Genomic DNA, 27,328 nt, shown 5'->3' on the forward strand with positions numbered 1-27,328 from the left:
GCCCCCCACCATGGTCCATCTGCTACTCACTGCAGTGAAACCAGCCTCCCACCCTCCCTCTGAAATCCACACTGGTGACAACAAGCCCCTTCCCAGAATACAAAATAGAGTGAGCAAAGTAAAAACCATATCCTCAGTCATAGTCCCAAATAAGCCACGAGCATCCAAAAAATAAAAGATTTCTAGCAGAAGCCCCAGAGTAAAGAAGTAAATGCTACTCAGAAAGAGATAAGCCTGAACTCTTAAATCACTTAATGCCTTCCCTAAAGTCAGAGATCTACTGTGGACCAGAGAAGTCAAATCTAGTCTGCTCCAAGGGATGAAGGGGCACTACAGGCAGGACTCAACTTCCTATCCTGCCCTTTCATCTTCAGCAATCCTTGTTTCTCATCTGACACATCTGTACTATAGACTGCAGTGACTTTAATACCAGAGATTCATGGAGGATTTTTCATTGTCAAACCCACAGCAATGAACAATTCTAACCATTTCTGGAAAATCTTTTTCCATCCCCCTCCACGCCCATCAAACTATCATAACAGTATTGGTTAAACAAAGCTGCATAAACCCAGTATAAATCAGCTGGTTGGCTCTAATTCAGGCTTGTAACTCTTTAACATTATTGTGCTTTCATACTGCTCTAACTCAGCCAAGCAGAAAGTAGTATCAGTTAGTAAAAACACTTTATTTGGGAGGTACTCCTGGAACATCTCTGTATAACCAAGTTCAAAAGCAGTTGTATCCCATTTTTTGGCAAACAAACAGCCGGGCAAGATCCTTAGCCTAAACAAGGAGTGTATACTAACACCACACGCTCAAGAATATTCATAATCATGCAAATATCTTTGGCCCATTGACTGAGTCCCTGCAAGTGAACAATTAGTTTCTCCTCTATAAATTTTAATAAGCATAGGGCAAACCATCTATGCTGTAGCTGTTAGCTTTCTCCTCATCTCATTATAACAGAAGAATCCATTTGGCATTTGTCAGCTTTCTCTGTACGTCTTCAGGAGAAAATTGTTCTCGGTATTCAGCAGCTTCCTTTTTTAATACATTGTCATGAACAAAAGCATGCATTCATTGCTGCTCAGATTTCTCTACAGGACTCGAGAAGAGAAAGTTTTGTCAGTTGTCATACTTCAGGATATTTTTCATAAGCAAATCATTCACCATTCATCAGCTTTATGTGGTTCCACTAAAAAAGGAAGTGCTCACTCCACTTTTCAACACACAGATGCAACCTCATTATAGGTCCAAGGATGAGCAACTCTAGATGCATAAACTCATAACCAATTAGCATTACGGGGAGATCTTCTGTACTTTGAAACAAATTTTTGTGCAAGTAGCTAGGGAAAACTTCCCTGTGGTTATTAATTAGAGCAGGTAATTAAGACTAATAATCTTATGGAGCTTTTTCTTTCTAATTCACAGCAATTTAGTTAGGAATAAATAACTCTGATCTTTTGGACAATTCTCCCAGCCTTGAACAAGTTATTCCTTTTCAAAAGGACAGCTAAACATGGAAAGTGCATTCTCTACAACCACTACAAGCCACATGTAGCAGAGGGGAAAAAAGCCCAGTTTGAGAATTTGTATTGAAGACAGCTGAGGTCATTTAAACTGCACCTGCCACAGGTCAGCAGAAGTTCCTTGCTGCCCTCACATGCACACTTCTCTGATCCCAGGCTGGACAAAAATGACAGGTAACAGGGCAAAAAGAGGAATCCCCTAATTTTATTTGGGTATGAAATAATCTGACAGTTAAGTACACTAGACTATCTTTCTATCCTTTAGGTCTGCAACAGCTGCACAGGCACGGGGATCCTGGTGTTTTGGCAATGACTGCCGCAGAGCCCTGCTGCTGGTTTACCAAGAGGCTTACCACTGCTTGGTTTATGTATCTAAAGGAATATTGCAACAACCAAAGGCAAAACTCCATTTGCCATCTTCATTTAGCAAAGCATCTGATTTGTGATTTTTTTTCCGCCCCCAGATAATCCTTGCTCTTCTGTAATGCTTAGCACCTTTCAGAAGAACACTAAGCACTGTCTGTCACAGCCAGCTGTTTCCTTTCTACACCTTCCCAAGACCGCCCTGAATGGGAATTTCATTAGCTGGCTCCAAATGCAATAGGCCAGGTGTGGAGAGCGTGTGACTGCAGACACTCAAAGTGCTTTACTCAGTAATGAAGAGAAACAAAAAATTCCTACAACAATGCAGACTTCTGAATAGAACTTTATTGCTGTTACAGTACAGGCAGGGTAAAGAGACACAGCTGTGGCTGTCATTCCTGAAGAAAGGACCAGGACACAAGTTTGGGCACAGGACCCTGATCATCCAGACTGGTTTGGGTATTTCATTCCTATCTGGTTTGGGTATTTCAACTATACACATCCATCATGCTGCCCAAGTACATCCAGGGATGGAGCTCACTCCATGACAAAGATGGCATTCCACAGGACTTGGATTCTTTTCTCTACAGTTATTTACCAGTGAGAAGGTTCATGACAAAGAAAACCAGTTTTCCAGACTGCTAAAATTGGATGTGATAGGAAATGTTTCAGACTGAGAAAGCCACACAAACTCTTTCATAACAAAGTAGTCCTGGGGACCCAGAGGAACCCCAGGTCCAAGGACCACCTAAGCACAGATTTGGCTAAACTGCTCATGCAGTCTGGACATGAACTAGAGAATACCACACAGCTCTGGGGTGAGGGACCAGACCCTCTTAGAGCTGTAGATGCAGTGTGCATGCTCATACACCAGTGGGGTGGATGATAATTGTTCACTGCAGATGTGCTCAGTGCTTTACAGATACCATTTCTAAGGCTTTACACTCTGAAAAGCATGTAAAGTTTTGAAACAATCCAAATAGGCCCGAGGCAGTCTAATTTTCCTTTCAAGGAGTTATGAATTTATACTTAGGCTCCTTCTTAATAGACCATTTTTGACCCAATGGCCCATGATCTCCTTCAAATCGAGCTACAGCCTATCAGTCAACTTCTGTTTAGTTCACAGATCATCAGTGCAATGGAATTTAACAGCTGTTCAGGAGCTATTATAGTCTTTCATGTCAATCTGATTGTCAAGGGTGTAAAACAAATGTCAAAAATCTTCAAGAAAAATTTTAATTCATATTTACTGACCATACAAAGGTAGCAAGCCTTTATGCCCTAGCCTTTTCTCCAAAGTGTAAAGCCAAAATACCTTATGACCAGGGAATTAGAGCTGCCAGAACAAATTGGTCAACACAGTAAACATCAGATATATTCTTAAGCTGTAGGAGCTTAACAGCACATTTACTCAATAAATCCCTGCTCTTCCTTTCATTACCATAAAATAAAACTAGATAAACTTCAAAAAGAAGTTTGAAAGGGAATATTTTTTATTAAGACTTCACATCGAGCTTACTGTGGGTCTTTTGTGCACTTAAAATGCAATCCTCAAAACATCATGAATATATGAAGGCTCAAGAAGAAAAAAAAAGTTGTTTTATACAGAGGAACAATCTATATAAGGCAGAAAAAAACAGTTTAAGGTCAGATACATGTCTCAAAGCATGAAATATAAACACATACATAAAATAATTACTGGGAAAGAGAAAGCCCTGATGATCCACCTGAACATAAAAAAAAAAACAAACTCAAACTGTAGGCATGAAATTTAGCCTTGAGAAGTCATCTAAAGCATTACTCTTCATTTTCTTTAGTAAAAAAAAAGAGGTGGGGGTAGAGAGACAGAGAGGCATTTGGCCAGTGGCTAAAACATTTAAAGGGTTCCACACCTTTTTGGAAAACACAACCCAAAAAAACCCCCAAAAGTTGGAGTCAAGGGGAAGAAGCTACAAATTACCAGTCTTCTGTAAGTTCAGGAATGAACTCACACGTGTGAGCAAGGGGAAGCCCATCTGTGCTCCTCAGCAGAGGGAGAGGAAGGTGATGAATGATTTGTCTCTTTCAATAATTTCTCACAAGACTTCTATACATCACATAATACACCTCAAAGAGCAAACAGCTGCTGACCACAAGCCACAGTTCTTCCACTTCCACAAAACATTTTCACACAGAGTGACAAGGTTTTTTTCTTTTTCTTTCCCTTTCCCTGTCCCAAAGGATTTTGGAGGTGTGTGAAAACAAATTAAAAAAGGAGAACAGTTACTAAAGCAGCATTCAGGTAAAAGATAAGCATCCATTTTCATTCCCTCAGGCAGAGGATGACAGTACATTCTAAATTAGTCGATAATAGGAAGTGATACCCTCCACCTCCTCAACACCTCTTCCAGTAGATACCTATTAAAGAGCAGCCTTAGTCCAGAGCTGTAAACTAAAGGTTTTATGAAATGGCACTTAGTGGTTTGCATTCAAACCATCACTTTTGCTCCATGTATCACAGAAGAGCTGATCACATTCTCTGACGTTTCCATTTGCTAGCAAAAGGCAGCTGGATGTCCAGCATGACAAGTTTAAGTGGCTATAAAATGCACACCTTGCTCTTTCACACCTTCTTGAAAGAAGGCAACCCATCAAGGAGTTCTAGATTATAAACTCAGACTTGAGGAGAGAATATGTTTAATTCTGAGGTATGTCAATTACGTGTTTGGTTTAGCCCTCATTTTCTTTGTGAGTAAAAAGGAATATTAGCCCTCATTTTCTTTGTGAGTAAAAAGGAATATTAGAAATTAGAATCATTGCTGCAACACAGAATCCCTTGCAGAGAAAGTGAAGTCTACTTAGGTAGCAAGGCAAACTTATTAGGAGGGAATTGCAAATTCAGTCAGCATTCTCCTAGAGGAGAACTTAGTCTCAGAAGAATAAAATAAATTTGAATCAAAAGAAGAGAAACAAAAGGGGAAAAATTACAGATTAAAAAGGTAGGCATTATATTTATACAAATAAATAACCAATACATTGAAATAAAAAATAAACTCTTAAAGCCAATGCTTTTGCTTGTTTTAAGGTCAGAGTAGATTTTCCCTCACATTCAGAGGCAAAACTAGGATGACACATTTAAAGCCATTTAGGACTAGGACAGAACATCAACTCACTTAGAAACCGAATGCCACAAAATATTAACTATAAAAAAAATTCTGTGGGCTTCTATTAAAAGTTTTCAAAGTGTTTGTTCATGTAGTTCAATTGCCACACATGCATGCCACAAAACTGTTGATCTAGATTAATTGTTCTGTTCCTTTTTAAAATGTCAGAAAAAGGGGGGAGTTCTACACACATTTTTTTTCCTTTGCTGTGTCTTTACATTCAATCTAGGCAGCAAGAGAATACTCCTGCCTTAAACCTTTTGACTGCTTCTTCAAGCTTGTTCTTGCATAAAACTTCACCCCTATCTGAAACAACTGTGCTCAGAAATAGAGATCTTCTGAAATGCAGAAATGAATGAAGCAGATTGATCTTTTCAGAGTCAAATCAGGAGGTGAAGTAAATAAGAAATAAACAGCTGAAGACTGATTAAAAGCTCAGCATTTACACACCTGTGCACAGGTGGATTGAAACAGAGCACCAGGCTGCTATTAAATCAGAGTAATCAGCGAGACACATTCACAGAAATCACTGTAAAGAAAGCTGCAATGTTTTTTTTTTTTGCTTTCAACTCTGAAATGTGGGTCTTCAAATTAGCTGAGCTCATGCTTTTTGGCTTGGTAGTATTTTGAGAGAGGAACTTTTGTATCCCTACAGAATTAACAGGATCCTCTCATTGTCTCATGTTTACATCCTATTTTCCCCTAAAGGAGCAACTGCCTGGGTGGAATTGAGGGGTTTTGTGCCAACCATTTGTTCCACACTGGCCACTACAACTTGTCAGGCAGGAAGCAGCCTTGATTAAGTTATTTGTATTCCTAAGAGGCTTCCTACTGCCTGGGCTCACTCTGCAGTCCTCTAACCCTGACCAGGAACAGCTGAACAAGTGACAATAGTCCTTGCTGGTTTAAGCCATTAAGATATAATGCCTGTCTCACCAGCACACATTTAACTGGTGAAGCCAAAGTTTTGCTGCTCTTTTCAATACACCTGTGTACCAGAAAGAGCCAAGCAGGTTTGCAGGGACAGCTCTGGTGCACAATCAGAAATCCTCAACATGATTTTGAATCCAAATCTCCCACAGGTCACACCTGTCTGCTGTTCCCTCTTAACTCGCTCTTGGCTTTCTGAGGTTCCTCCCAGCTGAAAACATTTCATTAGGGTTTTATAGCATGAATTCATACCCAAATGCATAAAACTTGAGCTGGAGGAGACAAAGCATCAAAGAATAGAAGTTACTCTCCGAACAAATGGAGGCATCACATACTACAAAGGCAGAATGAGATAAAGTGTATGCACAGCTGGCTAGGACTGACTGTGGCTTCTAAAGCTGACTCTCCAGAATCCCACCCTTCTCTCACTCTTCAGAGTTCCCTGTCCAACTTAACCAGGTTAAAAATACTTCTAGCTCACCCTGTTTCTCTTTTCTGCATCATTGTGGCTAAAAAGTGCAGCTGAGGAAGGGTCTTTTTAAGTAAAGAGGCAAAGAACTGCTCAGTGTTCCAATACAAAAATATAGTACAAATGTAGTTTTCTCTCTCATTACTCAGTTTAGAGGCTCACCCTGAGAGAATTCAAATTTAATCAGAAAACAAGCAAATGCAGTAATTTGATGAAGTAGATGAGTAAGCACACAGCACTGCTATGCAGTCCTGTGTTTAACTACTTTGAAAATACAAATCTACGATAATTTCCAAAATGCCTTCACTTTTTCCTTACTCCTCCCCTTCTTAAACAGGGAAAATAATAAATATAATTTAAACTCCAAATACATTCGTGGCAATAGCTGATTCTGCAATCCATTAAAGGAAACTCTGAGGCAGAGAGTAGGATTAGCAACTGCTAGCCATTAAAAACATTTTTAAGTTTCCCTGCAATACTTTTCAAAAGAATGTTCAAATATGCCATTAAGCTCATTATTTCTTTAAACATTACAGATATTAGCATCATCATAATATCACCATTCATACAACTTCCTTTTTTATGTCTATTCTTCTTCTAAACTTGCTGTCCTCTTCAAAGCAAAGTTCTTTTACTTAAAAAAACCCCACACTTCTCCCTTGCCAGCAAAGCACTCTCATTTTCTTCCTTCAAATCCCTCCATATAACCTACATTTCACTGAGATTGACAGTAGTGCTCTAAATGCTGTCAGTATCACACCCTATCTTACAACTTTACTCTTATCCTGTGTATCATATTCTTCTAAAATCAGATTCTAAATTGTTTGGGTCTTAAAGTCACCTTTCTACTTTTCTTTATCTTAAATCACCCCAAAGAGCCAAGCTCTTCCCACCCTGACTGGTTAATCTGCAGGAGCTTTGTGGCCGTCAGAAGTAGAGCCAACCTTACCCTGCCCATGAACTAGGAGCCAGCTGAGCACATATGATTGCAGCTCCATGTTTTCCACATCAATGGACTGTATCACCGACATAAAACAGGCTGCATGGCATTTGGAATTTACATGAAGGTCAGCTGGTGCTGCTCATTTCCAGGAATGTCTTGACAGAGCTGTGACTGTTTTAATTGATTTCAATTTTCACAAGTTAAAATGAAAAACAAAAAAAAAATCAGGTGACTTTTAATTATGATTTTTCACATTATTATATCCTTAAAATTATACAAGGAGGTGAAAAGTATAAATGACAATCATGAAATCCCAGCAGCAAATTATCTAGGTGAGGCAAGTGAACTGAGATTGAGGAAAACAAGAAGTTCTCTGATAAATTGAGGGCACACACTAATATTACAGCAGCAGAGTATAGCAAGGACTACACATTCAATAGTCTAAATATAACATGGATGCCATCAGAAAAAAAAATCCACCTTCTTGTTAAAGGTGATAGAAGGTTAATCTTTTTAATAAAGGAGAAAAACCTTTTTTTCATGATAGTTATATGGATTTAATGGAACCTCTCCCTGTCAAAATATTAAACCAAACTCACCCCAGGAGTCCTGACCATCTAAAACATACATCTTTCTTTACTCCTTTTGAAGTAGCAGCATATACCAGTGAGCTTTCTAATTGACTTTTTTAAAATATAGAAAACCTTCATAAACATAAAATGAGCCAATTTAAAACATTGATGATTTTTGTACTGAAGTGCTGATGAGATAAAAAGCACATCTGATTATAGGAAGCACTGGCTTTTAGAAAAGGTACCTCTAAGAAATTATTAAAATAATTTTTGCTCAGTGATTTTCTAAGCCAAAGAGAGAAAAGCCATTTTACACAGGCTTATTTTCTCCATCAGCCAAGGTATCACAAGGGCCTTGCTTAGCTTTTGGAGCTGGGGAACAGGAGCAAGAGCAGCTTTTTGAACACTGCAGTCTTGTCATCATTACAACATGAGACACTCAGGCTCATTGCAAGTGGCAAGAGCAATGTGGCTCCCAAAATATCCTGCTGGGGGAATGGCAGAGGCCTGTGGTGCATGGGTGGAGCTCCTTTTCTTAACCCAGTGCCTCCCACAGGGATGGGAGACCAAAGCCTCCTCCTCAGTGCTGCTGGAAGTTGCTGTCTAACCCAAGCCAGAGAGGTGAGGATTGCAGGACACTGAGGTGGCACAGGTCAAACAGTAATCAAAATCTGGTTTTTAGTTTTCATAAATTGTGACCGACAGGAAAGAACCCATTGTTTGGCATCAAAGGAAAAACACAATCCAAGTACAAATTAAAAAATGCAGGCCATCATTTCTTTCAGTTGAAAGACACAGCAGAGGTGATTAAAAACAGCAATATAATGGGGGCATGCTGTTTGAGAGAGAGAGAGAATAGCTGGAATGCTGTGCAATGCAGTGAGCATGGATGCCTCAAAGCAACTGGGCACTACAGTGTCCCAGCAGCCCATTGCAGGACAAGCAGAGCATGCACAGGCCAGTTTCTGGCTCTGTGTTCAGCTCAGACTCACAGGAGATTTAAAGCCCTGACCCTCATGAACTGCAAGCTCTGAATCCCAAATTTATCTACAGCCACAGTCTGACACAGATTATCAGCCCCGTTGTGGCTGAGTGTGTGCTGGAAAACATCAAGTGTGAGAATACTGGGAGATCTTGGAAGCTGGTCCAAAAACACAACCTGTTACCCTTTTCCTACAGCATCCGACAGCTATAAAGGATGCCTTATAAAGCGTCCAAAGCATGGATTGTCTGAAGCTCAATATGGCTTTGTGATTATCTTGCTTTCTTGTACTCATCAGCTCTTTTTAATCTCGTACTCCAAGCAAAGCTTCACTTCTACAGCACAGAGGCTTCAGCTCCTTGCTGTACTGGGGAGTTATGAAGCTGAAAACACATTTTAATAGGAATATTGTAGCACAGCATAGAGGCAAGGAAAAAAGCTAATAAGACACTACACCTGAGATGAAAAGTTATTGCTTTCTCCTAAAAGAGAAAGTAAGTCAGGAAAGTTACTCTTTAACATTCTCTTTGATCTGTGTATGAATTCTTCATTTAATTTGCTTAAGCTTGAGAAATGTGGACAAGGGAGAGAAGAATTTTTATGAGAACAATGGTTTCACATCAAACCAGCTTCGTTTGAGATTTCTGAAAAGGCATTACCTTATATATTATAAATCTTTATTCTAGACCTTTCCCACAGTTCAACATAAAGTGAAGTAAAAAGAAAAAATTAAATCATTACATTGTACAGGAGATGTATCTCGCTAAAGGTGGAAACCCTTTGAATAAGATAAATTTAGACTTTATTACTGAAAAATTTACACTCAACATTTGCTGTGTATTTTTGAAACAGGCAATGGATGTGAGATTTGGAACAATAATAACATGGACTCCTTGAGAAAAGGACTCCTCCTGAAAAATGCTGTATAATAGATCTGCATAGTCCATAATGCTGCCCAGAGGATTTTCAATGCCACATTGAGACAGCAACTCCACAAACAGCCTGCAGGTCAGAGGATTTGGATGTCTGCCTAGGAAGCCACTGGGGTGACCCCATTTATTGCCTGCACCCTAGCCTGTGCCACACAGCTTTGGGATTGATAAAGGCATTTAAAAGTGACAGGGTCCCTCCAGCTTGTCCAGCTCTCCAATCTCTTACACACCCTGGCAACAGCACATTCCTCACCGTGCCACCACTGGCCCTGGGCACATGTCAGCACCAGAAGGGAGGTTGACTTTCTGCCCTAGAGACTGAAAAGTCACCACAGAGGGTTTGTGCTTTCTCCTGGCCAGTTTCCTTCAACTTGGCTGATTCCTCAGGTGGGAGAAATGAGGTGTGGCGAGGAATGGGCCACCCACAGTGGCGCAGGCCACTGACACCATCCCAACATCGTGCACCAGCTACCCCCAGTGCATTGCAGAAACATTCACTGCCTGCACCTGGGGTGCTCAGCTCTCTTTTACTGCACATCCTTACAGAGGAAATGACCAACCAACCCCATCTCATCAACTGCTTCACCAAATATCCCTTCTATGGCCTAATGCCAGCACAAATGCTGCTATAAACATGAGAGGTATAATTTGATCCTCAAAGCCCCTTGATCCCTTTCCCTCCTTCAGCCTTGCAGATAAAGAGTGCATCATGAGGTGCATTGTGTGCAGTTTTGTCAGAGGAGGCAGTAAAAGCTGGTCCCATGGTCACATTAAATGTCCCTGGGTACCTCTTGTTAGAAAAGAATAAGGACTTTTTTTGTGCTTTCTTCAGCCAGCTCTCCTCCCAGGGTGATGTACTAAGTACCTGCCAGCTGTTTTACATTTGGCAAAGGGAGCTGAATGCTTTTTTTTTTTTTTTTTGCAATGAAGGCCACTTCATACATGTAAGCTATTAATTCAAAGACAAACAGGCACTTCTTTGATGGAGAGATGTGAGTCTGTGAGGCAGAGATTGGTTAATAAATGTGAAAATGAATCCTCTAAGGATAATGTGCCACTGTCAAATAGTAAAACAGCTGAAGCACCATTCTGACATCTCCTCAGGACACATGATATTCTCATAAAACATGGGCAGGGGAGAGACTTTTGATGTCTGGCCCTAGCATTTATATTTTTAGAAGGCTATACAAAAATACTCTGACACCCTGAGGTATCTAATGGTTCAACAGTTCTGTACAGTAGGTTCTGCCTCCTTTCTAAGGCACACAAATCCATAAACCTTCACTGACCTGTAGTGTCAGTATGTTCCTGCCTGCAGCCCTTTTTTCTGCTGTGTTAGAAAGCCTGATGAGACTGCTTATTGAATTTCTTCCTTTCAACATCAAAGATACCAGTCATGCTCTCCAATTATTTAATAGATTCTGCTGCAGTGGAGATATCCAGTCATTGTAAAGAGCAATTATATATAATAACACCCTAGCTGTTCTCAAACATTCTTTTATCAAACACATAGCCCAGTGATTACCAAGATGGGCAATGATGTGATATTGATAATAAAATTTAATAAAATTTAATGTCTTTGGTGTTAGTTTTACCAAACTAGCAATAGCTTTGCTCTGCAGACCCCAGCAGTCAAAATGCAGCAGCAGTGTTTGGACTGCCTTTTGCTTTAACTGTTAAATATTTATTTCATGGTCATGCTCTTTAAGCCTCACAGAAAGGTGCCTCTGAATCAGCTTTTTGCTGCTTGGCAGTGCTGTCTGAGGGAATGACACAGGGAGACAGGAGATGCTGACTTCTAAAGCCAGTTCTGTTGCTGGGCAGCCTGAAGCAAGATGCTTTGTCTCAATCTCCCCGGCTGTAAAATATTCCTACTTAACTGTGCACAGGGGCTGAAGATCAATTTGTTAATGGCTGTGCATTAGCACTGTGCACAGCTCTTTGAACATATAATATGTCCTAAAAATACTAACCCTTTTTGCCCTTATTCACAGATGACTTTCCAGACCAACAGATTAAAGTATTCCTTTGCCAAAACTTCCCCTGAAGTAAAAACCTCAGTGGTAGCTACTTACTGAGCCTCATCTCTTGGTGGCTCTGAGGTGGCAAGTCCTCGACTTGAAGTAAAAACTTTTTCTAACCCTTCCTTTTACAGCTGTGATAAAACCAGAAGCAAAATTAGAGCAGCAAGGTTCACAGCGCTCAGCTGACCTCCAAGCATAAATTGTGAAGAGCAAAATGAGAGCATCCACCTTCTCCAGACTCAGAATGAGTCCAACCAGCTGACAAAGGCTGCAGTGATGAAGATAATCACTGTCTTGAGCAGATGGATGGCAGAGGCAAGTGTAAAGTTCCCTGCCCTAGAAAGCTATTATGTCCCACAGGCAGTTCTCATGCATTAAAAAAAAAAAAAAAAAAAAATCCATATTCTAGCCAGAAAACACGATCCTCTATCTTTCATATCTTATCCTTTCTCACTTGCAGGGCTACGCTAGACACACGTTTCCCTCGGCATGTTCTCTTTTTCTGCCTTACAAATCACCTTCAGGCCAGCTGTGGCCATTTGCCTGTTAGGCAGGACATGAGCACTGCTCCTGCTGGAACAGGGACTGCAGCTACCACAGAGCCTGCCCACAGCAAACCCCGGGGGCCACACAGCATAAGGATGACATGCTTATGCATGAAATAAATTTACATGAGGCACTTCAACTGCCTAAAGCACGTTTCATTCATTCCACCCCCTGGATATGGAAACTGCTGGACATCTCTTTTCAGAATTCACCAGGCTGAAGCCTTAAAGAGATGAGTTGACTGAAAGGCAGCAAATACACACAGGTGCACATTGGCAGAGGGTGAAGGATGAGCACTCTCCTGGGAAGAGAGGATGGGTGCAATTATTCTACCACAGGAGCTCAGATCTTGCACCCAGACCAGAGCCCCACAGTGTCTGTATGCCAAGTTATCCTCTGGCTTCAGGCTGAAGCAGGCCCAATATATCAGGAATCCACAGCATGGGGGGGGGGGGGGGGGGCTGGCTCATCCTATTCTGCCTCTAAAATCAGCAAGAGTATGGGGGCTATTCAAAAACACAGCATGGCTGTGCAATTTTTTTTTTTTTTTTTTTTTTTCCAGAATTGAATGCCATAGGTGTGAGCAGCAGACACCAATCCCTGTTTGGGGACTTTTTGTGGGGTCAGGGACTCCGCAGTGTTCCAGGATAAGCACTCCTCAGCTCCATCACCCCGAGTTTCAGCAAAGTAACCAGCCTAGTTTGCCTCTTACTATCAACTGCTCCAGCTCAGACCTATAATTGGAATTCATACCCTGCAAATGCTACAGCCTGCAGCTAACAGATACAAATTATTCAGCATTAACCAGCATAACCTGAACTGGTTTTCATGTTGCCTGTTTCCCACTCCTCCCCAGTCACAAGCACTCTAAGGGCACAGAGGAGCCATGTGGAACAGCCATAGCAACTGGGAAGGAATTTTTCTTGTGCACATAGCCTCTCTACTTCTTATTCCAATGCCACATCCATTCTTTTTCCACACCAGGCAGCTGTGAGACTTTGTTAATATAGCACCTGAAATCTATTTTCATCTACCATTCAAAACATGACTGTAAATGGTTTATTATTGTCATACTTTTAGATTACTTTAACTTTAGGAGCAGTGCATTTCTGCTCTTCATTTTTCCTGGCAGCACACATTGCTTCTCTTCCCTGTAAGGTGAAAGATCTATAGACTGCTAGTTGTCAGTGCTTGCAAGTAGCCATTTAAAAGCAGATATTTTTTGTCAGCATTTTTATTTGTGAAGCTTCTATGACAGATTTGGAAATTGAAGCCCTTGATTTATCTCCAGGCTGAAAACTAGACAGAGGGAAGGACGCCATGAGCCTTAGGAATGAAATTACAAACATGTCATTACCTCCTTTAATCTGCTCTTGTTTCTGTGAAATTGCTCCTGACAACCCCAAAAAATCCATGTGCTTTTACAATAAAAAAATCCTCATTTCAGGTTATATTCCTCCCATATTATTTCAGGCCTCTCACTGTTAACTTGTGTAAAAACAAAGGCTGGTAAATATGCTTCTTTTTAACTTGCATAGCAGCTAAGCCAACGGACTCAACCAACATACAAAACAGGCATGTCTAAAATCACCATCCCCCTCTCTTTGTATTTTCCTTGAGGTTTTTTTTTTTTTTTGTTGTTTTGTTTGTCTGGTTTTTATTACATATTTATTAAATCTTGTTTGTCCCACAGGAGAAAATGGTTTGATAGTGAGTCAGGGTACACTTGGCATAACATAACATCACATCTGGCACCCTGAAACCATGACTGACAGAGTCTGATCAAGACACATGTGATGGGAGTAGCAGGGGTTATTGCAAAGCAGGAGTGAGAGGCATGGGAGGAACTAGAGTGAGAAAGTGGCAAAAAGCCCAGCTCCCATTTGTCTGCTCAAGCATTTCTATTAGCTCTTGTTTTTCCACTGTACTATAGGCCTACACAGAAATTAAAATAATTAGTTTGTGCTGTTACCCATGTGGCAGCATCCATGGGCGACTGAAAAGCCTCTGCTGTGATGAGAAGGGCCTGAGTGGGGGTGCAAATGGGGTGTACAAAGTAGAGCCCCTTTCCTGATCCAGTCCCCAAGTTGATGCTGGCACTAATGCAACTCCCAAGCAAGCAGTGCCAAGGGGAAAATCACAGCTTGCCTCAGCTGGGTGTGTAAAACTCCCCTCTGGGCTGGCTGGTGTGTTTCCCATGTGAGAAACACTCTGGTCATCCTTCAACTATTCACAACTGAGACAGTCATCTGGTGGCAAGAGAATGATGGCCTCAGCCTTTGTATGTTTTAGTGTGGTGGAGAGCAACTGTCAGGTCTCATTTGGTTTCAGAAATAAGACAGAAAGCAGCAGCAACAGTGCCTTCACACCTTACATAGGTCTCAGTGGGTGAAGAAGTCACCTGCTGTGAAAAAGGTCTCATTTTGCTCCATTAAAAAAAAAAAAAACAAAAAAAAAACAAAAAAAAAAAAAAAAAAAAACCAAGCAAACAAACAAAAAAAAAAAACCCAAAGACAAAAAAACCAAGAGAAGGCCACTCTGCCTGGGGTAATTCCAGCCTGCATCTTCAAGCTCCTGCACCACTACCACAGAGCTGAAACAAAGTTGTGCTGGCAAGGAGGTGAAATGTGTTCTCCCCTGCCTGCCTTAGGTAATGTGACTTTGCAAAAGAATGGCTTAGGTCCCTAGCTGTTAACCTTAAGAGGTATTCTCATCATCATTGACCCAGTAAAGCTGTGACCTTATTCTCCTGAGAGTTAGCAGTGGTGACAAACAAACCCTGAAGCAAACGTGGGCATCTCTGCACCCCTATCACTTCACAGAAGAGCACACCTGCCAGAGCTGAAAACACCAACACCAGGGACCACACACCCCCATTACCCTTCCTGGGAAGTCTGCTTCTGCAAAAAGTTCAAGTAGCAGGTTCCAGTACTGAGCCCAAAAGAATATCTGATTTATGATACACTCAGCTAACTTGTCAAAGGCTCTGAAAAAGGCGAAAGTTCAGAAATATCCCTTTTGTGAGCATCTCATGCCATCCAACTCTCTGCAACTGTTTTAAATGCATCCCTTTTCAGTGGGCTAAGGAGCTACAGCCTAGACACCCAGATCCATGCCCTAGGCATCCACACAGAGCCCGGAGCTCTGGACTCTGCTGTGGCAGAGAGGCACTAAAGGTCAGCTATCAAAACACACAATTTCAATCCTTAAACCCATTTACCAACCCATCTCTTTGTTCTCAAATTCCTCTCTGTGACACAAAATCACCACCCACCCTTTATCACAGGTGTCTTGGGAGAATAAAAGCAGTAATCTCCTAGAAAATATGGATGTTGTAGTGAATAAAGGTTATTGGTACTCACTGCCATGCTGCTGTTGTCTGCCTTCCAAAGATAGAACTGGAAGCAGTGGAGGACGGCATTTGAGCAAGAGAGGGCTGTGGGCAGAGGTAAGAAATAGGCAACCTGATTTCCTCTCTCCTCCCACACCCACTAAATGGCCACATTTAGTGAAATGGCTACAGCTGAGGCCAATGATAGCCAGGTGCCACACATCACCAGGGCAAAACCAAAACTGTGTGTCCTCAGGAGAGAAGAAAATCAGCCCTGTCAGAAAGTGATGAGCAAAACCTGTGTGTAGGGGACAGAGAGTTGGGCCTTACCAGAGAAGAGAAATGGTGTCCCTCTTGTTTGAAAAATAACACTGCTGTTATTAGATCAACCTTCTTTTGGGAATTCAAATCAGTGATGGAATCACCAGAAGAAAATAAAGTCATATTTAATCATCAAGGATTAACAAAAGCCATGTTATCATTAGCCATCTTAATGATGATTCCTATTGTTAGGTGCTCAGGCTACAAATTGCCTTCCCACATAACTTCTGTCATCTCTTTGTCATTAATGTAAAAATTTGCTTCATAACTTGACCGCAATAAAGCATAATTTTGGCTTTACATTACTGTTTACATCTTTCACTTATGGCATAAATACTCTTTAAGCGCAATACAAATAATTTCCCATATTGGTTATGTAATGACATTTTTCTACAAGCACATAATTTTATAATTTATATGGCATTTCACATTATTTGGGGACAGGTTAATTTAAAACACTTTGTTGCATAATCTCCATTTTGGAGGAGATCTTTTGAGATAAACACATCAGACAGTGCTTGGTGCTAAAATTAAATCTTCATCTGCTTAAATGTGTGGGTTATGAGTGCAGCAGAACCATTTACATGTCAGTGAGATGAGAATCAATTCTGCAGAATGAAAAGATTACTTAATCTGAGATATATTTTCTTGTTTTAGAACTTGTGAATGACAGACTACCTTATTACTCTTCCTTTTTTCTTAACTTTAAGAATATCTAATGAAATTAATCACAGCCTGGAGGAGACAGTTTGAAACCTGCTAAGAATTATACATGTCAGAGCAAGCTTTACAACTCACTTGGACTAATTTGCTGCTGGCAAATATATCATTGTCACACACTTCTGTAAACTTTGCATTTGCAATCTTTTGAACTAACCACACAGACTGAAGCACTACTTTTCAAATTTTAAGAGTGTGATAGAAGTGTTGATGCAGGGTTTCTAACTTGGCAATAGCTCAAATAAGGATGTATTGTTATAATCCCATGTTTTCTAATAAGTTGTTTAGTCCATATCAGAGCACAGACAGAGTAGAAAATAATAATTTTATGACTTTTAAATAAAGCACAGAACAATGCTCTAGAGCTAAAGTCAAAAACTGGAGAAATATGTCTGTATAGGAAATTGTACTTTATGCATGAGGTTGTACCTTAGTATCAGATAATATCTTTAAATAATTAATATTACTATTATTAATTAACTCACACAAGAATTTATCTGTCTTGAATGGACAAAGAGGGTTGTATTACACGATACCCAGACTATGCAAACATTTTATAGAAGCAGCAAAAGTCAGAGGGAAGTCTCCAGCAGGTTTTGTCTCTTCAATTCCTGTCACTACTGTCAGTTCCCTGTAAGTTACTGATTTCTGTTTGAAACAAATACCAGGAAAAATATCTATGCTATTAAAACTCCTGCACTAAACCTTAATTGCAACCTCCTATTCTCTTGAGTCGAGTTACTGACACATCTGACTGTCACACAGCCCATCTGTTTCCAAAGTTGTTTTGCTGTGCGCTGCTGAAGACACGGAAGGCGCTGCAGCGGGAGCCGAGCTGTCCTGTGGTGAACACTCTTCTCCCGTGTCAGCATTCAGAGATGCCTGCTCATTTCCAGACTAGGTGCTGCCATTCCAGCTCTGACAGGCATCTGAGTTGGGTTTATTAGCAAATTCAGCGGATGCTGCTGAATTCAGTTTCTTTCTACATCGGTGGCTGTCACAGACATTTGCTCCCCTGAGACCACCTAAGTGCAAATCTAATGGGATTTCTAATACATGTTAAACCAACATATTAGTAAGAAGCAAAGGCTAATTTTTACATTACAATCTTTGAAGGGTTTTAAAAATGTGCCTTAATTATTAACATCACTTCATACATGGAAAACATGGAATGGATATGAGACTTGTTCCAAAGGCAGTACAACCTAGGTAACCTGATATTGATTTTGCTCCTATCAACTAAAGGGATTTGGGGAAGAGAAAACCCCCTAAAGTAACTCCTCCTGACCCAAAAATGTCAGGAGGAGTAACTCCTCCTGACCCAAAAATGTTGACAACATAATAGATTTGTACCAACACAGACAGAGTCAGAGACAAAAGTTGCCTAAGGATTTGATTAAATATATTACGAGATATTAGTATATATATATGTCTCAAATATATTTGAAGATTAGATCAGATGCTGATCTGTACTCTTTAGCCACATTGTTATGGAGTTTTCGTTAACAACAGGCACAGGGACACTGTAAGACAGGCAATCCTTGGCTTCACTAATCACCAAGTACCATATGAAATGTGGGTTTGCAAGACTTGTTTCAACTATCTAATTCATTAGAGTAGGAAGCAGTAAGAAACCCATCTACTTACAGACTGTGTTTATAAACCAAACAAATAAAGCAAAACTTTGAATACTGTTTAAGCTTTTCTTTCTTACCCCTTTTTCTTGGTTTCTTTTAATTTTTTTCCCTTTTGATTATCAGAACTTTGCTAAAAAATGTTACCTGGTACAAATAAATTTAGGAAGGAATAGGCAAGTTCAAGATACTAAGGGATCACCTCAATAATGTTTTGAAAATTATTAGTATTTTTTAATCAATTCATGGGAAAAGGCAAGTCTTCTGGTGAGAAATGATTTGCAAAGTGACTTTTCAGACAGCAGTCTTGCAGAGACACTTCAGCTTTTGGTTTAAAGCCCAGCTCTCCACTGAGGAAATGTTGCTGTAATCCTGTACCAGCCAGATGAAACTGCTGGATCAGCCCCATAAAAAAAATGCAAAAAACAACAAAACAAAATTTTAGCTGGTTCTTGGTGCCAGCTCTGTACCAGAAAAAGGGTTGGTTTTTCACAGCAAGCTGAGCACTAGAGTGAGTGTTTGGCCAGCAAGGAGTAAGGGGATGTGGGTTAGTCACACTCTACCAGGGGCTCTGCTTCTTTAGAAATCAGTCATTTGCATTTCTTGCAGTTTAGCACAGCTACTGAAAGCAGCTGTGCCCAGTGAATTTTATGAGGACATTTAATTCCCATGCCTTTCCCTGCAGGCCCACATTTCACTCACATAACAACTTCCTAGGAATATCTGCTCATGGTTTTCCCATGTCATATTTGACAAATCCTCCTGTAGCCTTTCACCAAAAAAAACCCCATCCTGCATTCCCCTGACTACTAGTAAATATATAGGTCTTCAGAGAAAACAAACAAAAAGTAAATACCGAGTCCCTCCATTATTTTCAGATTTTTTTTCTCTGTCCAGCTGTAATTGCACATTTTCTAACTTGATACATGGGCAATTCACTACCAGTATATGGCTGTGCCAGACACTGATCCTTCCCAATATCCTCCCACTCCAATTTCTGTGCATTAGCTCAGAAACAAGCTGTAGAGTTGTCCCCCGATTCTTGAGAGAGGTCAGTGCATTAACATGCATTTTTACAGAGGCTAGGCAAGGTTTGAGTCAGTACTGTAACACTTCATGCAGTTTTTGTGGACATCTCTGATGCTGCCTAATGAGAACTTTGCCATAAGAAATCATTCAAAGGGAAAAAAAACAAACAATGAGGAAAGAAAAAAAAAAAAAAGGCTGAAACAAGCCTTTCTTCATTCCCTGCCCAAGCATGACACTACATTCAACACTTTGCAAAAACAATAATTGGGTTCTATGCTTAAGTACATCCAAATGAATCAGGAGTAATTTCACAGAGGTCTGGGGGAGTTAGTCTGATTTTAAATTGAACTAGCTTTGGTATAACTCAGCCTTATTCCTATGGTTCTCAGTTTCACCTTGTTTCATACATAGGTGATGTCTGCCAAATCACTGTTGGTCATTAGAAAAACTAAACCCATAAATTAGCTGTCTTGTTAGGGATACAGGGCAGCAAGGGCTTTCCTTTATACTCTTATATAATGATCCCTGCTTCTACAGAGTACTTAATTTCCATTTGCAAGAGAATTTCATGGCTTGTACAATGAACTCTGCAGCTCATGAAACTCTGACAATGGTCTTCACTCCTTTCTTTTGGTTAATTGTAACAAATTTCATTGGCTGGTTACAAAGGAGATTATTTCTGGGAAGGGAATTCCTGCCTGAGGTATATAGGGAGGTGAGAGATTTCCAAGTTTTGTCTCTTGAGCTTATTAATAGTGCATCAAGGTTTAACCTCTTTCAGTATGAATTTAACAGAGGGGTTTTAGAGTTCCTTTTAGCTGTGAAGCAGCGAGAATGCCATTGCCATTGTCAGAGAGTAACTGTCTGTCATTCTTTTTTGCAAGCACCCTAGTAAGTGGGTGGCAGCTGGTGACAAAGGCTGTGACTGCACTTGCCATTTTCTTGTGAGAGCTGGAGCAGAGCTTTGGCCTGAAGCAGTTGCTGCTGACTTTCTTGTGTCTCCAGTAGAGCTTTGAGAGAGGAGTTATGAACATGTAAATATTTATATCAAATATTCCCATTCCAGTTGAAGCTGCTGGTATACTTTTGCCCTGAAAGAGTAGGGAATGCTTTAGACCACATCATCATTTCCCATTAGTTGTGGGGAGAGGGCTTCTGGAGCCTACAGGAACCTCAAGCAATTCCCTTTTACCTTATTGTCTCCTACAGATCTTATGCTCAAGGTGTTGCCTGTAGGCAATCTGCTCTCTCGGGCTCCTGAGTTCAGTGTGAGTTTTTAGCAGTACCCTTTGATCAGCTCCAAGGCTGCCTGTGAGTGACAGTGGAAGTCCTTTCTGTTGGGAATCTGATGTGATGCCTCCTCAGTCCCAGCTCTGGGGACTTTAGGGCATCTCAGCAGTGTCAAAGTGACACTCTCTCAGTCTGCCATCGTCTTCTTCCAGAGGCCTTTTTCTCTCTAGGGCTTTGCTTTGAAATTTCTTTCATTCCCTCTCTGAACCCTTAACAGTTTTTGCAGTTGTATCTGAGTCTTCAGCTATGCCCCTCTCTAATTGTGAATCTCACATTCACAATTTAACTGTGAGACTTTCAGTGCTGGGAGAGGTATTGCAGCATTTCCTCCTGCCAACACCTTTCTTTTTCTCACTTTTGTTGCATTTCTCATTTCTCTCCACCCCACACAGCCTATATAATTCTCTTCTCCCTGTTCCTGTATTTGGCAGCTTTGAGCATTAAAGGGAAATACCATTTTGTCTGGTTCTGCCCCACAAAAGGGCATGATGATCATGATTCATTTTCTGAATAAAAATGCAGATTCAATGCCACAGGGGCATTGAAAAATGCTTTGCTATTTCCCTCCCACTTTGAAGGAAATACAGTGGTGTTGGCAGATAAAAATGTGTGATTTGGAGGTCATATAATGCCCTGATCTGGTGCTTCTGCTGACACACACACTTTGCCAAGCTGCAGCACAGCCAAAACCAGCCACACACCAGATTCCTTCCCATCCTTGGTTCAGCTACCAGCACTTTCAGGAGCTGATGCTGAATCTCCCTCCCACTTCACTAGATACTGCCTAGCTGTACTGAGTGTAGTGGGAAAATCCATAATATTTTCCACTGTTGCCTTTTTCCCAACCTGGAAATGAAACTCAAGACAATTTTAGTAAAGAGGTAATAGAAAAGGGGATCTTTAATGAAGGCCTTCAGGGGCAGTTATGGAAAGATGACCACAAAAGCCCACCCCACCCAGGGGTGAGTACATTTTTATAGGTTTTAGGAAATTAGCATAATTGATAAAAAGCAGCAACTGGGAAGACAAGAGGTGATGCATTTCCCCTCGCCCCAGGTCAAGCCCCTTCTCTGGAGTCCCCCCTTCAGCACTGGCTGTGCTTTGTCCATGAGAATGGATCTCAAAGAGTTGTTCTCAGCCTTGGTTCCCAGGAAGAACCAAGGTTGGATAGGGGCCTTGTACCTCCCAGGGCTTGGGGCTCTGGAATTTGTTTTGTCTTTCTGCCTAGGGAAAGGCCATGAAAAATGACTGAGGGGAAGTCTAGCTACTAATAAGTGACAGAGTTACAAATGTATGTGTGAAGAATTCAGAGAGCATATAAAAGAAAAAAGCCAAAAACCAAACAGCATCACCACCACGTCCTTTTTATATATTATGGCTTCCCTTAGAAAGCCTCAATATGCATCCTGCTGAAAAACTTACAGCCAAACCTGTTGATCAATGAGTAAACTTAGAGTTAGTTTGCCTGTGCCACACAAAGCATCACTAGCAGCCATGCGGGTCAAAAAACAAATAGGAAAAAGGGGAAGCTATGTCCTAAGAGACTATGACTACAAAATCGTGAATTTGGCACAGCAGAGAATGTAGAAATTGTCTACTAGGACAAGAAAAAGGCATAGAAAAATATAAGAAGTGCTGTGCTTGTGCGTATGCACGTTTCTGTGCAGCTGTGCCTGTTGTTTATGAGCTTAACTTGAAAAACAAACCCCCTTAGAGCCCACCACTAGTTCATTCAGAACCAGAAGAAGACCTTGTATTTCATATTTCAGTAATTCAAGCTGTTCAGTCCTATGGGATTAACCCTCTCATGCATCACCTTCAGCTTCCCTGTGCAGACAAGGCTTGGTCAGAGGCACTGCAACCCTGTGCTACCTGCATGAAGAAGGCACCAGCCTCACCCGTATCCAGGTAAATAAAATTTAGGAGTCAGTCTGCTCCCAGGGAATGCCAAAACCAGCCCCATACAGACACAAAGACATGGTTGCACTCCCAACAGGAGGATTGCTACCCTCCTCTCCTAGGCAATAAATTGCCTCTCCTAGGCAATAAATGAATGTGAAGCTGGTGGCAGCAATTCATCTGTGTCACCTCTCAGGTGAGTTAGAACTGTGCAGGATGGCTGGCCATGAGAAATGTCCTCATGCACCCTCAAAGGCATGGAAAACTTGGATGCATCTTCTCCTTAATAAACAAGCTCAGCCTGCTTCCCACAGCCTACATCAGCTTTTCAGAATTCATTCCAAGGTCCCGGACTTTACTTTAAAGGCTGGATTTGAGTAGAGTTAAAAATATTGCTAGAGATCATAAATATTGACCATCATCCAGAAAATTATTCCTCTATCCTGCTGAAGGCTTTACAGGGAGAATTTGCTAAAACTGGAGCGTTGAATCTCATAGGAAGAAGGAACAATCACAAGTTTCATCTTCAAGTACAAAGTGCTTTTAAAAATATAAAGTTCTTGCATAAACATTGGGGAAATATAAAAATGTATAAATAAGTAAAAAACTAAACCACAATGCTTCATTGCACACACATTCCTTCACGGGGTGTGGATGAGGAAATAGGTAAGACAGCTCTTAGTCATGTTGCTTACCTGCTGTTCTGGAGGGTAATCTCATCCCGTGTGAGTGAGTGCAATATAATGATGTACTTTAACTGGATCACATCAAGGTATATGTGCTTTTGTCTCTGAGGTTACCATTAGATGCTCCAGAAAAAAAGAAAATGCACTGGAAAAATTACAGAATTATATAAAATATTTTATTTGTCCTGAGATGGAGCTGGCTAATGCCTTGATACAGGACTAAAAGCCCTTGCAGATGGTATTATTTTCTTTTCTGTTGCTTGCACTTTCTGTCCAACCTTATCTGTCAAGGTTAAAATTTTTATTTTCTTCTCTCTTCTTTTTTTTTTTTTTGTCTTTAGTAAATTCCCACCTGTCTCTAAGTTCAATCAACTCAAAGTCCTTGAAGTGGGAAGCACTGCTTGCTTGCCAGGTGATGGCATCAGCGTTTGAGATGTTTCTTGCTGTTCAGTGGCTTTGCGAATCTCCTGGCTGGATCGGTTTCTTTTTGCACCTCTAGCCACGAATACAGGCTGACTAGAAAAGCCACAGGCTCCCCCTTTGGTCCTACTGCTAGAGAGAGACAAACCTGTCTCCCATGTTCCTGGCATGTGCAGTTTTCCTCCTCTCTCTGCTCCCTCTCCCCTCCACCCAGCTGGCACGGCCCGGCGGATGCCCTCCCCCTCAACACTCCAAGCAGGGATGGTTGCTATCCTCACCAGCTGACATCAGTGCTAATTTCCTGTAAGTTGCCACAGAATAAAGGAGAGGCCTCTTTCTAAAAAATCTTTCCGGCTTGCTTAAAAACACTCTCTTGTCTTCTTTTCTTCCTGTGTGCAGCTTGCAGAATCAATAAGGCCCCAGCTCTTAGCCCTGAGCAGCAGAGAAGCTATTGCTGCAAACTCAGCAGGAGGAAGAGCTAGGGCAAGCAAGGAGCCCAGAGATAATCAAAAGTGCCCTCCCATGGCTCAGGATGTTGCCAAGTGCTTGGATCAGGACCAGAAGGCAACACACTAAGACTCTTTGTCAAGCAAGGAATCATCTTCATTATCCCCACTTAATTATCTCTGAATGTCACTAATTGCACTTACCTTTACCTTACACTTACCAAAGGGGCTGGGCCAAGTGCTCCTCTGTAATATTACTTTTGAAAAACTCTGTATCTCCTTATGCAGGTGCCTGATGACTGTTAAAAGGGAAAGGAGCCCCTCTTACACATCAGTGTTTAATGCCATGACAGGCTGGTACAGAGACTCTGCATTCAGTGAAATTATTCTCAGTATTCAGTGTAATTTCAGGCAGTCTTTACCGTTTAAAAGAAAGCCTGTTTGTTTTTCCTTTTGAAAAGAGACAAACAAACAAAACCACACAAAACTCTAAACTAAGAACCAACCAAACCAAACACAAACCAAATCAAACCAAAAACCCCCAGAAAAAGGGACTCTCATTGTTTATTACAACAAAAAGTGGGAAAGAGGGCTGGTATTTTGTTGGCTGTTAATGAAAAAAAAATCTTTTAGCAGCATTTACAGATTTAGGACTCTTTTTTTAAGGGAACCACGTGAGGGATGTACCAGGTTGGAGTGATTACACACTTACCAGTAGTGTAAGAATCTACTCTCAACCAGGGAAAGGCAGAGAGCAAAATTTACCTCTGGGTAAATTTTTGGCTGGTGACAGAAACCAGGAGAGTACTAAAATTACAGCTTGAATGCGGAAAACTATTAATCCAGGGGTGAGTTGCATCTTTTGCTGGACTGTGTCATTTTTTGAATTGTGTCATTTTGCTTGGGTACACTGTCAACTTCCAGCATGCTTTGCCCTAAAAATCATGGGCATGTGACTGAGGAAAAAGCAAAAATCTGTATTGCTGCCATATTTAAAAGGCTTCTTATTACACTTTAAAAATTGGTGAAGAAGACCTATTTTGGTTTAGTGAAAAGAAGCAATAAAGATAAGAACAAATCCACTGAATCCAACAGGACTCTACATTTGTAAAATGTGTGCTTAGTTCAGGTCATAGGAAAACTGAGATGTGCAAGAGCACTGCAAATCCTCTGCATGGGGGTACCAATCTGGGACTGGTTTCTTTTTCATCAACACAGACACACTCAGAATTTCCTCTTCCCTCTGACATTTGTCCCTCTCCCTTTGAGATTGGTGGCCTTCTTGCCCTTTGCAACATCAGCTGAAACATGGTAAGTGGTGCATGAAAACCTTGCATGAATTCCATAGCTCCTTCGAGAGGGCTAATCCACCATTTAGGTCCCACAGGTTTAAATGCTTTTCATCACTTGACCTCTTCACAAGGATGAATTTCCCCTACAGTGAGGATGGCATCTGACAGTTGTTACTTTGTCAGTCAGAAGAAACTATAAAGCAATACGCAATAAACATCAAATAAAATAATAAAATTTGTAATTCTGCCTCACAGATTATTTCTTTGGATCACTGTTTAAAATATCAGAATTAATATTTCCAGAAGAATACGATTGATTGCAACAATTCTACTGGAAACAGCAAAATCTACTCAGTGAACAGTCTGTGTGTACAGCCACTGGTCTAAATCAACTCCACTGCCAAACTGGCAAGCACCAGGTAATATATAAAATGAATAGACAATTCAGAAATGTCCAACAGATAACTAAAATTGAAATTTTATTTTTTTTTCAATAATATTCATCAGACAATTTTCTGACAAGACTTTTCTGAAAGATGAAGTGCAAATGGGAACCCTGTAAGAATGTTTAGAAGAATTGTACATGACATTTTTAAGCGCCACCAAGTACACATTGAATACTTTGTAAGTATATAGGCATAGCAACATGCAAGTGTCATGTACCCAACATTACAATATGCATTTTGTCTCTTTAAAGTTATTAATGAGGAAATAAAATGAAACTGATGTGTCTCATCATCAGTGCAATATGTTTAATTCCCATGTTTTTTTGTTTTTTTTTTTACAGGTTAGTGGTTGTATTTCTGAACCATTCAAATGTATCCTTCTCAGGGCCACAAATTGTCAGTGTAAGAGCAAAGTACACCAGAGTTCTTAGGAGAATACACTTACACTGACCATGAACAGATGAAGCTGTTATAGTCCTTTCACAAATTATGCCTTATTATTTATTCTAGGAAACTTCCTGGTGAACTGAAGGGGTTTTGTAGTTAAAAAATATCTAGGCTAAAAGTAAAGGATGCACAAGGATTGCTTTATAATTCTTTTGAAAAAGAGCTAAATAGCAACTCAAACATGTGCATTAAGGACTTGAGCCTTGTTCTTTTGAGATCAATAGGCGTACTGTACTCAATTTTGATGGAAGCAGGACATATATGAATCCAGTAATCCATGATTTCCCTCTTTTGGCTCACTGTTTTGGCAGAAGCAGATGACTGTAGGTTATATTTGCATATTTCTATGAAAGCTATATAGGGGTATAAGCAAATCTGCATTCACTGAAAAAGGACAACATGTGCAACTGCATATTTACTAACATTAATCAATATGCATAGAAAGGAGAGAAAGGGGAAATTATAAAGAAATCAACCCAGCAATTAAAGACTATCCTCCTCTTTATAATCAACATAAATAATTGATGATCATGCTTACAATCTTATTTACAAGCTATTACTTTAAACTCCCTCCCTTTACACCTATTATAAAAACCTTTCAATATTTCATTTTAGAACAAGACTGAGAAAATTATTATGTTTAGAAGAAAATAGCATTGGTGATTTTCAGCACTATGCATAAGGGCAGGCTAAGGCTGTCTGCAGTTTGTGATGAAACATGAGACCAGAGCTCACACATGAAACACTGCTGGCTTGACCCTGAACACAGGGAAAGTGCTAAAGTGCTGACCCCAACAGGCTTGGCTTTGCACCTGAAGTCTTAAAAAAGGGAAGAAACAAAACCCCTTGAACTTTTCTTTAATAGTAGCACAGACTGATCCTTTTAGAGGTGATACTTTTCCTTCCTCCTTTCCAATTAGACTGCTGCTTTTAG

The 27,328-nt window shown here is 40.5% G+C and overlaps 1 long non-coding RNA gene across 1 annotated transcript in view; it reads right to left on the reverse strand.

Moving 5' to 3' along the window:
- LOC137466153 (uncharacterized) overlaps positions 1 to 15,975 on the reverse strand; it is a 37,950-nt gene extending 21,975 nt beyond the window's left edge. The window contains exon 1 of the long non-coding RNA XR_010995032.1: positions 15,796 to 15,975. This is a non-coding gene — a long non-coding RNA (uncharacterized lncRNA). The remainder of the gene's footprint in view (positions 1 to 15,795) is intronic.
- Positions 15,976 to 27,328: the final 11,353 nt, after the last annotated feature.

The sequence above is a fragment of the Anomalospiza imberbis genome, chromosome 2 (genome assembly GCF_031753505.1).
Source record: "Anomalospiza imberbis isolate Cuckoo-Finch-1a 21T00152 chromosome 2, ASM3175350v1, whole genome shotgun sequence".
Taxonomy (NCBI): domain Eukaryota; kingdom Metazoa; phylum Chordata; class Aves; order Passeriformes; family Viduidae; genus Anomalospiza; species Anomalospiza imberbis.